This window comes from Mchenga conophoros, linkage group LG3 (assembly GCF_057382185.1).
Source record: "Mchenga conophoros isolate Kocher_MC1m ecotype Shallow Benthic linkage group LG3, M_conophoros_male_GT1.1, whole genome shotgun sequence".
Taxonomy (NCBI): Eukaryota; Metazoa; Chordata; class Actinopteri; order Cichliformes; family Cichlidae; genus Mchenga; species Mchenga conophoros.
Window position 1 is genome coordinate 35,488,678 of NC_140528.1, and position 12,646 is coordinate 35,501,323.

The 12,646-nt window shown below is 41.7% G+C and overlaps 1 pseudogene; it reads left to right on the forward strand.

Moving 5' to 3' along the window:
* The first annotated feature begins 247 nt into the window (after window positions 1-247).
* Window positions 248-9,482, forward strand: LOC146578375 (uncharacterized; annotated as a pseudogene).
* Window positions 9,483-12,646: the final 3,164 nt, after the last annotated feature.

The following is a 12,646-nucleotide window of genomic DNA, read 5'->3' on the forward strand; positions in this document are numbered from 1 at the left end:
TGTGTATCAAATAAACCTTTGAGTCGATTTGGGAAGACAACCTAAAGCAGTCTGTGTTTCCTTGTTCTCCCAAGCTACTCCCGGCGCTGTAACTAACCCAGCTGAATGGCATACCTGAGTGTTACTTTGAATAATTAGGAATCTTATAAGGAAAGGACAAAACTCTGCTTATCGCTCGTGCCTTGGAGGGAAAACCGGGATGGACATTTTTTCCTTCACACAGTGTCAGTGTGAGCAGTGTGAGAGTGTCAGTAGATGATCAGCAGAGGAAAGTGAAGCTGCTGTGAGCTGATGTCCTGAAGGGCTTTTAAAGAGTCTCTGAGTTTGACAGGAACATGAAGATGTTTGTGGTGTTTGTGATCCTCCTGCACGGTAAGTACACCTTCCTCTCTCTGCTCTCATCATCAGCTTTTCTTTCATCTCTCTCTCTTTAATGTGTTGAAGTGCAGCAGGAGGAGATTTCCATCAAACACTGGATTCTGATTCAGATCAAACTAACAATCCAAAGCAGCAACTTTCAAATCTCTGGATTCTTCTTGGTGCCTTTCAGATGAGCTCATGTTACAACTGGTTTTCCAGTCAAAGCACACAGATCAGAATACACAGCACTTGGACTCTCGCACACTCTTGTTGGTAGCTGTTTCATTCAGCCTGATCTGTATATATAAACTTTGTCAAACACCTGTGATATAGTTATTTCTAATCATCCCTGTAAAAAGAACAGTTGGCCCACTCTGCTGTACAACATTGCTTCAGTTCATTGAGGTTTTTGGACATTTGTTTATGCAAAGCTCTCTCTTAGTTCCACCACAGCATTTCAGTTGGGTTATGGTCTGGACTTTGACTGACCCATTGCAAAATCTTGATTCTTTTCTCCTTCAGAGATTCAGACATGTAGATTTGCTGGTGCGCTTCCTCCAAAGGACATTGTTCCAGAAGTCATGTGACCTGTACTGCCACGTTTAGAAAAGAAGCTTTGTCCTCGTAGACTTCTGCAAACTGTGTTTATTTGTAATACAATTTAAGAGGCAGTTGTTTGGTTTGCTTGTGTTTGTATTTGTGCCAGGACCGCCTGTACATTTCACTAATAATGTTTTGTGCATGAATTGCACATCAGCTTTAAGGGTTTCTGTGCAGCAGCTGTTACAGCTGAACTGTTTGATCATTACTTTTGACCTTTTCAGCTGTTTAATTACACATTTCTGATTCAACAGGATATTTATTTTTTTATTTTTTCTCCTTGCACAGTGGTCATCTGAGTGGCATCTCAGACTTCAGAGCTCAGAGTGAACGTTGAACGTCGCTTCACTCAGACATTTACATCAAAAACTGTTGAACAAACCAGGAGAGAGAGAAACCGAATCTTTTCACACTAAATTTTTATTCTCTGCTTAACATTTTGTTGATCAGGAGAAGCAGGATTAGGATCTTGGGCAGAGTTTAACCCTCCGTTGTGCGTTATGTGAAGGAGCTCCACTTGTTTCTGTGGTAACTTAAGCTGCAGACCTTCAGATTTTCCAACATTGGCTTCGTAGGTTAGTTTTCATGAACCCTGTTCATTTTTGTGGTTGGTCATATGCTGCCATCATTACACCAACACTGCATCAAAAGTCTGGTCCCTTTCAAAGGTCCCTCAGGTCCCGCTTACATGGATAGACTGAGTGTAGAAGTTGCAGATAAGGTAACCTGCATTCCAGCACGTGGATGCTGACACAAACTCAAAGCATGCTGTTAATTTGTCTTTCTGCTTGTGTGTCCTTACAGTTTCCCAGCATGCCCTGGCTGTGGTGGTGGAGGTGTATGAGGAGGCAAAGTCTGTTCTGCTGCCCTGTCAGTACTCTGCTATTATTCCTGAGAAAAATCCCACAGTGATGTGGACTCGCAGTGATCTCAGTCCCACGTTTGTCCACCTGCGACGAGAAGAAGGTGATGATCTCAAAAAGCAGAACCTCCGCTACAGCGGGCGCACATCAATGAGGCCTGATGCTCTGGAGACTTCAGACTTCAGCCTCACTCTGAGAATACCAGACCTGATTGACAGCGGCGTCTACACCTGCTCCATCAGTGATGGGAAAGAAGAAACGGGACAGAGAAATGTGCAGCTAAAGGTCAAAGGTCAGCAACTGATTATTTAAAAAACAACTGCTTACCACATTTATGAGAAAATACAGGGATTTAATACAGTTATTATTAAAAAAAGAATTTCACACTGTACTGAATGAATTAGCTTTTCTGGTTTACGTTATTTTCACTCATTAAAAGGTATAAAATATCAACTGCACAAAAATATACTGCTATAATGCATCATGTTACTTTCTCATATTATTTGTGGTTTGGCCACTGAATTGATTTAGATTTTGCTTTGCTTTGTTTTGGTGGGGTTGTTGTTTTTTGCTTTTTATTTCTTTTCCAAACACCTGATAATAACCTACACTCTTAGAGAGCTAAAAGCATTTACATTGCACATCATGCATCCATCCTTGGAAAGCACAGCTGGTTGGTTATTATCATGGTTATGGTCTGTTTATACTGTAGGTGAACTGCTTTCCATCAAACACCAGGATTTGGTACTGGAAGACCTCCAACTGAATAAAATACATATGCTTTCATTAATTTTGAATACTTATCAGCAGATTTAACCACAAAAACAGGGGGCAAAATATTTTGTGTATGAATTGCCATTTCTTCTTTTCACCTCGAGATGGTCCAGGACACCCAGGCTCAGGCGACCGAGGACCCTCAGGATTGGGTTTAGACAGATCGGTACCCTCATTTGGTCATGCTGTCTCCTCTGACAAGCAGGGCTTGCAAGCAGAGACTTGGGCAGGGCAAGACCAAAAAAAGTTTTTGTGTTGACCAGGGCAAAAGCTGACACCAGGGACCCAGCGTCAGCAGACAAAATCTGTTACTAGCTTGGACCTAGATGCACCTGATTCTCAGGTTACACAGGTTTCTCAGGGATCTCTGATTGCTCCTGCTGGGGCTACACAGGGCTCATATCCTGTTTCTGTTCCTCACCCTGAGCACCTGCTGATGTTAGCACAGGCAGGGCCCACCTGTAGCCTTGGGCTGTCTATGAAAGAAGCTGGTGAATTGGTGCAAGGGTGCGGAAGGAGACAGAGGGCAGCCTGGCTATTGGTCTGGTGAGAGGGTGGCTGGCCACAGGTTAAGCCAGCCCACCCTCTTTACCAGAGACTAAAGTGGAGATGGGGCACAGTTGTAAGGATGTGGAGCCAGAGATGACAGGTGAGGTGTGTCTAGATGGTGGGTGGAAGCTGGGATTACAGTCTCTGGAGCTGGGTTTCCATAATAATCCCCTCATGGCAGAAAGTTTCACATATAAAACAATGATGTGCACTTAAAACTTCAGTCCTGAAGTTTTTCAGAAATCTTGAAAAATATTTTTGTGGCCCCCATAAATATTCACCCCTATGGAAAAATTCTGGAGGTTCCCCTGTCCTTAGCGCGTGCCTCTAAGATCTGTTACAAACAAACTGCATATTACATAATCGGCTCTCAAACCTGGTCAGCAATTCATTTTGATTTGATCAAAAATAATTTCAAACAACTTCTATAGCAATTAAATTAAATGGTACTAGTCTTACAGAGTAAGCTGGTGAGTAACATATTTCCAAGAAGTACAGTAACCTAAGCAGAAAGTTAGCGGCCATCCAGGTCTTTATGTCTTTTAGACATTCCTGCAGTTTTTCTAATTGGTGTGTGTTATCTGGCTTCATAGAGCTGGGTGTCATCTGCATAGCCGTGAAAATGTATGCTATGTCTTCTGATGAAACTGTCTAAGGGAAGCATGTGTTAATAGAACTGGGACTGGGACTGAACCCTGTGAAACTTTGCATGAACAAATGAGTGACTATTAGATAGATATGATTCAAATATGATTAATAAATGGTAGGACGTCCTTGAGCACTCTTGCAGAAATTGGGTCTAAAGACACGTTGATGGTTTTGAGGAAGTAATTACTGAAGTTAACTCAGAAAGATATATTGGAGGAAAAGAGTCTAAATAAATATCTCCCCCTAACTCTAGTTCTTCTGATCTGGAGGAGATTAGTGCCTTGTTCAGCTCCTTCTTCCAAACCATCTTGAAGTGTCGCAGAGCAGAATGGAGGCTGAAAAAGGACACGCTTCAAATCTTATCAAATTGCTGGCGTCTTTATTAGAATACTGTTAAAGAGAACACCTATCAAACATGATTGCATGCAACTGTCATAACCCAGGCCTGATGTTCAAAACTATATACTCTGTTTCTAATGCCTCACAGCTTGTCTGTTTCAAAACCTCCCCTGATATGTGTAATGCAGTTTCGATTGATGAGGTTGCCACCACAAAGGCTCCCAGTTGATCTTGTGTTTTTCATCCATCTGCCTCAGCCAGTTGTTCAACTGTTTTGAACCAGTTTAAGCAAGTGACTCTGGGATTCATACAAGATGTGGTTCATCAAATTAAGCCCTCAGGTTTCCCTCAAGATGCTGCTGCTCCTTGATTTTAATAAACAGGTTTTTCCTAGTATAGGTCAGTTACTGTTGGCCATCATGAATACCAGTTTGTCTTTTGGTGTGGTTCCTGCAAACTTTAAATATTCATCAGTGCAACCTTTATTTAAGAAACCTGATATTGATCAAATTATGTTAGCTAATTTTATGCCTATCACTAAGCTGCCTGTCCTTTCAAAATTTTTAGAAACAATTGTTTGTACTCGTTTGAAGTCTTATTTGGAAAAGCATGATAGCCTGGACGTTTTGCAATTCAGATAGTTTTGTTTTCTTGTCCTCTCAGACCAGCAGGTGGAGATAAAAGTGGAGGAAGGCTCAGAGTCTGTCATCCTGCCCTGCCAAACAAGACCTGGCGTACCTGGTGACACCTCAGTGGAGTGGACTCGCTCTGATCGAGAACTCATGACGGTCCATGTGTATCCAAACAGAAGTGAGAACCTTAAGAACCAGGACGACCTTTACTGTGGTTGCACAAAGATGAGTGAAGACCTGCTGAGAACTGGAGACCTCAGTCTGACCCTGAAATACCCCACAGAGAGAGACAGTGGAGGATACATCTGCACCATCTACAGGGACAAAGACATCCTGAGACAGAAAGTAGTGCTGCAGGTCAAAGGTCAGTGATGCATAAATAAGTCAAAGGCCTTAGGTGTAGATGCAGGTCAGAGATCAAAGGTTATGTTGTTATTTTTTTTCCTTATGTTTCTCAACAGAACCATTTCCATCTTGGGCCATAGCTTCCATGGTTCTCTTGGTTCTCCTGGTTCTTCTTGTTTCTGGCGGTCTTTTATTTAATTTCCGATACTATTTTAAGTCAGGTGAGTGTCTCCTACTACACTACCCATAATGCCGTTGGTTAGCAGGTGTCCTCTGGTGGCTCCGTGACTGTGGCTCACACAAACTTGTTCCAGAAGCTGAAAGAGTTGAGAGTTACATGAGACACATGAGATCTTCATGGTTTCTGTGCTGATGTGTGTGAGACATGGCCGACTGTGGAGGCTCAGTCTGTCTGTTCTTCTTCATCCAACATGTCTGCAACACTTTACAGGACGCTGCAGACTAGTTACCAAAGAACGAGTCAGGAACACATCAGGAACAAACTGAGACACAATCTGACTGAGACTAGAAGACAAGGAGGGACAGGGAGGTCATGTGACCATCACAGCTGCTGCTGATGTCATCATGTTGTCCTTTGTTGTCCTTTCAGTCCCCCGGGTGGTGGAAGTGGTTTCAGGCCAGGAGTCTGTCCAGTTGCCCTGCAAAGCCAAAGTTCACCTGCTTGAAGACACTAAAGTGGAGTGGATAGACAGTGATAATGACAAGGTCCACGTGTATCAGAACGGCACTGACCACCACAATGAGCAGGACCAGGTTTACAGAGACCGAACGAAGATGAAAGAAGGTCTGCTGAAAACTGGAGACCTCAGTCTGACTCTGAAATACCCCACGGAGAGAGACACAAAGACATACACCTGCACTGTCTACAGCACTAAGGGAAATGTTCTGATGAAAAAACAAGTGGTGCTTCAGGTCAAAGGTCAGTACAGCCTCAATAATAGAAATATGGTTAGTCCATTTATGGACCCTACAAGTAGAATCTACATGAACTGCTGAGGTTTTTAGGGCAAAAGTATTCATATACTGTGCTTTGCATACAGTATATCTAGAGGTACCCCTAGTTTCTTTATATTTTGCTGCCAATGAGCCAAAGTTTCTTCTAATTTTATAATTTCATAAAATGGTCTTGAGCAATAGTTCTCCGGGTTTTCTGAAGTTCTTTCAATGTTTTACTTTGGGCACTGGCTGCTTTTTCACCCATTTTCATTCACACAAATACAAATTGAATATTTAAATAGAACTTTGCATTTAAAAGATCAATTTTAGTACTTAGACTGGTCTTTGTACATTATAAACTACAAAACAGAATTAAACAGAGTATTTGAGTTTCTGCCAAGGGTGCAATTGCAGTACTACAATTGCTTACAAGAATAGGCACATTCATGTTCTCTACTTGCGCTTTTTTGTGTTTTAAATGATGAACACAAATGCATCAGGGACTTCAGTTCAAACCTGGTCCACAGATAGCTGTCTGTTCACTGTTTTTGTCAGTCATCATTCTTTTAGTTTAATTCAATTCAGTTTTTTTATACAGCATCAAATCACAACAACAGTGACCTCAAGGTGATTTACATATAAAGGTAAAGACTAACGATTAAATACCGATTGGTAGATAGACACATAGTGAGTGAAAAAAGGTCAGTGAAGAAGAAAAACTCAATGCATCATGGGAATCTCCGGCAGCCTACGTCTATTGCTGCATAACTAAGGGAGGATTCAGGGTCACCTGGTCCAGCCCTAACTATATGCTTTAGCAAAAAGGAAAGTTTGAAGCCTAATCTTGAAAGTAGAGATAGTGTCTGTCTCCTGAATCCAAACTGGAAGCTGGTTCCACAGAAGAGGGGCCTGAAAACTGAATGCACCTCCCATTCTACTTTTAAATACTCTAGGAACAACAAGTAGGCCTGCAGAGCGAGAGCGAAGTGCTCTAATAGGGTGATATGGTACTACAAGGTCATTAAGATAAGATGGGGCCTGATTATTTAAGACCTTGTATGTGAGGACTACTTCTCAGGCTTTTCAGAGAGTTTTTAGGACAACCTCTGTCTGCATAACAATGAAAATGTGCCCTGTAGTGACACTGTCTAAGGGAAGCATCTACATTGTGTTGGTCCTAGAACGGAACCCTGTGGAACTCCATAATTAACCTAAGTGTGTGAAGAGGAGTCTTGTATCTAACAATCAGCTGCAGTTGAAGCAGCAGCATTGTGAGAAACAACGTTTCTGAGGAACTCTTCAGAAATGAAAGCACAATATGGACCCACTTCAACACCTCTCTTTATGTTTGATTGGAGTGTTTGATGTTATATTTGTTCATTAATTTTGCTGGAGACCTCCCTGCTGGGATGTCCAAATACATTAATTTATCTAAAGAAAATGTGATCACTACCTTTGCTGTCTGTACAGCTCATGATGTGCTTTGTTGTTGCTCTTAGTGCCAGAGGTGGAGGTGGATTCAGGTGAGGACTCTGTCCAGCTGCCCTGCCAAACCACAGTTCACTCACTGAAAGAAGCCAGAGTGGAGTGGACGGACAAAGAGAACAGGAAGGTCAACGTGTATCACAACACCTCTGACCTGCTTGCATTACAGCATCGTTTTTTTCAGAAACCGAACAAAGATTAATGATGGCCTATTGAAAACTGGAGACCTCCGTCTAACCCTGAAATACCCCACAGACTGGGACAGAGGAATCTACACCTGTACTGTCTACAACAGGTATAGAAAGATCCGGATGAAGAAACAAGTGGAGCTGAAAGTCAGAGGTCAGTGCTGATTGACTGGTTTGAAAAACTCTCTAATGCGTTAAACCAAAATAATTAACTTTTAAATGAGTGAACCTGTTTTGAAAATGTTAAGAATACAACGTAGAGATATTTGTGTTTAAATGTAGAGCACAAAGTAAAAAATTGTTAGAAACATAAATACTCAAATAAAGCACAAATACACAAACACTATTAAACTAAAATACAAAAACAACGTATTTGTACTCTGTTACTTCTCACCTCTAAAGATGTTTCACTCGGATTTTGTTCTCAGATATTGAAGTTGTGTCCCGTTTTCATCATCCTACAAAACTATTCATGTTCAGCATGACTGATGGAACAAATCCATTTAGTTTGTCTCATGCCATCTGATCATCAGCAGTTTTGAGTGGGATTAATTTGCATTCATTGAACATCGTTTTCGAGTCAACTGCATCAAACTTTGATTCCAGCCAAAATCAGTGATGCTGAAAGGGAATACATGAGGCTGTACAGCTTCTTTAGAAATGAGAGATGAGCTGAGTCGATCCCAAGGATTCAGTAATGTTGCAGCAGAAACAAAAACACTTTGATTTGATGAAGGTTTCTGTGGCTTCATGTTGCAGATGTGTGTGAAAATCTGATCAGTAAAATACAATTAAGATTCATTGGCAGAGAGGATTGTTCTGGACAGAAACAAGATCATGACAGAGGGCATGTTTGATTTAAACTCCTCTTCAATGATACATTTTAAATCCCCCCAAAAAACAGCAGACAGCAGCTCTACAATGACAGGAGACATTACAGACACTGATCACCTCAAACGTCTTTAAAACCTGCTTTGACTTTCTACATTTCTGTCCTGTTACCTTCTGCTCTGATCTTCTTCTGTCCTCCAGCTTTCTCTGCAACTCTGAAACCTGCTGCTGTCTGTCATGTTGTGTTTGTTGTCCTCTCAGTCTGTCAGGTGGAGGTGGAGGTGGAGGAGGGGGTGGAGTCTGTCCAGCTGCCCTTTATAAATACAGAAAACCTGCCTGAAGATGCTAAAGTAGAGTGGAGACACTATGAATCATTTAGGATCGTTTATGTGTATCAAAACGGCTCTGACCAGCCTGACAAACAGGACCAAGTTTATGTGGATGAATGAAGACCTGCTGAGAACTGGAGACCTCAGTCTGACCCTGAAACAGCCCACAGATGGAGACAGTGGCGAATACAGATGTGAAGTGGACAGCACACAGATCTACAGATACAAAACTGTGCTGCTCAAAGTCAAAGGTTTGTGTGTGTGTGTGTGTGTGTGTGTGTGTGTGTGTGTGTGTGTGTCTCTGACTGTCTTGTGTCTCCTCTGCAGGGAGAGTTCAGGTCCAGGATCAAACAGGGGACATCAGGAACAGAAGCAGCTCCATTGATCCGACTCCTCTGATGGCTGATCAATCAGTTTGATCTGTGTGTTCTTTGATTATTGATCAGTGATGTCAGAGTGGAGTCAGTGTGATGTTGTTGTTGTGTGTTTGAGACTTTTAGTGTCCATGAAGGTCTCTGCTGCCGTAGATCCTCTGAACTGTGACAGAGGTCTCACTCTGGAGGAAACTCTCAGCACTTTCCAGCAGCTTCTCCATCATGGAGGACGTTCCCTCACTGTAACAGGTGGAGGAGAGAGGAGAGGAAGCACAGGTGGATCCTCTGAGGAAGAGGAGCGTTCCTACAAACCACATGATCACATTCAATTCAATTCAATTTTATTTATATAGCGCCAAATCCCAACAAAAGTCGCCTCAGTGCGCTTTATATTGTACAGTATAACCTGTAATAGATACAGAGAAAAACCCAACAATCATATGACCCCCTATGAGCAAGCACTTTAGTGACAGTGGGAAGGAAAAACTCCCTTTTAACAGGAAGAAACCTCCGGCAGAACCAGGCTCAGGGAGGGGCGGGGCCATCTCCTGCGGCCTGTTGGGGTGAGGGAAGGAAAACAGGATAAAGACATGCTGTGGAAGACAGACAGAGGTTAATAACAGATATGATTCAATGCAGAGAGGTCTATTAACACATAGTGAGTGAGAAAGGTGACTGGAAAGGAAACACTCAATGCATCATGGGAATCCCGGCAGCCTACGTCTATTGCAGCATAACTAAGGGAGGATTCAGGGTCACCTGGTCCAGCCCTAACTATATGCTTTAGCAAAAAGGAAAGTTTGAAGCCTAATCTTAAAAGTAGAGATAGTGTCTGTCTCCCGAATCCAAACTGGAAGCTGGTTCCACAGAAGAGGGGCCTGGAAACTGAAGGCTCTCCCTCCCATTCTACTTTTAAATACTCTAGGAACAACAAGTAGGCCTGCAGAGCGAGAGCGAAGTGCTCTAATAGGCTGATATGGTACTACAAGGTCATTAAGATAAGATGGGGCCTGATTATTTAAGACCTTGTATGTGAGGAGCAGGACAATAATGAATTACAGTCGTCCAGCCTGGAAGTAATAAATGCATGAACTAGTTTTTCAGCGTCACTCTGAGACAGGATATTTCTAATTTTAGAGATGTTGCACAAATGGAAGAAAGCAGTCTTACATATTTGTTTAATATGTGCGTTGAAGGACATGTCCTGGTCAAAAATGACTCCAAGGTTCCTCACAGCGTTACTGGAGGCCAAGGTAATGCCATCCAGAGTAAGAATCTGCTTTGATACCATATTTCTAAGATTTTCAGGGCCGAGTACAATAACCTCAGTTTGATCTGAATTAAGAAGCAGAAAGTTGGTGGCCATCCAGGTCTTTATGTCTTTAAGACATTCCTGCAGTTTAACTAATTGGTGTGTGTTATCTGGCTTCATGGATAGATAGAGCTGGGTGTCATCTGCATAGCAGTGAAAATTTATGCTACGTCTTCTAATGATGCTGCCTAAGGGAAGCATGTATAATGTAAACAGAATTGGTCCTAGCACTGAACCCTGTGGAACTCCATAATTAACCTCAGTGTGTGAAGAGGACTCTCCATTTACATGCACAAATTGGAGTCTGTTAGATAGATATGATACAAACCACTGCAGCGCAGTACCTGTAATACCTACAGCATGTTCTAATCGCTCTAATAGGATATTATGGTCGACAGTATCGAACGCTGCACTGAGGTCTAGCAGGACAAGCACAGAGATGAGTCCACTGTCAAAGGCCATAAGAAGATCATTTGTAACCTTCACTAAAGCTGTTTCTGTGCTGTGCTGAGCTCTGAAACCTGACTGAAACTCTTCAAATAAGCCATTCCTCTGCAGATGATCTGTTAGCTGTTTGACAACTACTCTTTCAAGAATTTTTGATATGAAAGGAAGGTTGGAGATTGGCCTATAATTAGCTAAGACTGCTGGGTCTAGAGATGCTTTTTGAGAAAAGGTTTAACTACAGCCAGCTTGAAGGCCTGTGGTACATAGCCGATTATTAGAGATAGGTTGATCATATTTAAGATTGAAGCATTAATTAATGGCAGGACTTCTTTCACCCCTGACCAGAGGGGTTTACTATGAAGTCACATTGATGGATTTTTGTGTCAGGAAGTTGTCTATTTTTCTTTATTTCAAACATGTAAATAATCAGTAAGTCATCATGACGGTATCAAAGGAACATGTTCCAGTTTGAAGGTCGGTCTCTACCAAAGCAGACCTGTGATCATTTTAAGATTGTGACCTGTGGTCTGTATGTCATCTGTCCTTGTCCTGGTCCTCTAATTTACTACATGAACTGAACTACTGAACTGCACTGAAACAGGAAGATCACCCTGTTGGCTGTAATGTTAGGGTTTATAGAGCACATCACATCACATTCTGTACTGAGACTAAACATCTTTTAAACACTTATTTATTAAATCCACGCTATGCTTTACAGAGAGCGATAAATCTAAGTTTTTTAGAGCAAGGCTCCATGATGTAAATCAGCCTTAATACATGTAGTGTAGTGTTTCATGCCCACTTTGTGTTGTTTTGAGTTCGTCTATGGACATTTCACAAATCGCTACAGGCAGGACTATGTGAATAAGCACTCAACATGTTTGACATATATTTTTATAAGGATGCTTACAAACATGCACTATTCTTCTTAAATAAATCCCAATAAATGTATCTTGCTAACGTTTAATGTTCTTCTTCTGTGGTGTTTGTGGTCTAAATGACATACATCACCCCTGAACCAGGATTTGAGGCTTATTGAGAAAACTTCAACTTCTCTATTTTATTAAGGTCGTACACATCTTGTTGGAGTATATCGCCATGGTTACTGAAGCTGCAGCGATAATATGATCTAGAGAGGTTAACGTTTGAGATTAGACATCAAGGGGTTCAAAACCACAAACTGGACTAATCAGATCTCTGGGAAAGAGTCTCACTCTTCCTGGGGGAGGGTCTGCAGGTTTAAGAGCATCTAAATTCTTTATCTGATGAGGATAAGGAAGAAATACACATTCTCAGAGAGAATTTATTTTTGATTTTTTTCCCCCCGATGGCTACAATTTTAAAGCATTTTTGTTGTTCATGAACATCAGGAAGAATTGCAGAATGTGAAACTGAAATTACTGCGTCCAGATGATCAGAAATCATTTGTGGGATTTCTTTACCTGGGTTATTGAGCATGCATCGAGTTTTCCTGTAATCCAATGTTTTTCATAGTTTGGTGCATCTGAATCATTTGATGGTAATGAGGTAAATAATGAGCCGACATTTTCCTCATGACACCAGCGATAAGCTCTGAACCCTCATTTTACCTGAACACGCCTACTGCTGATTCA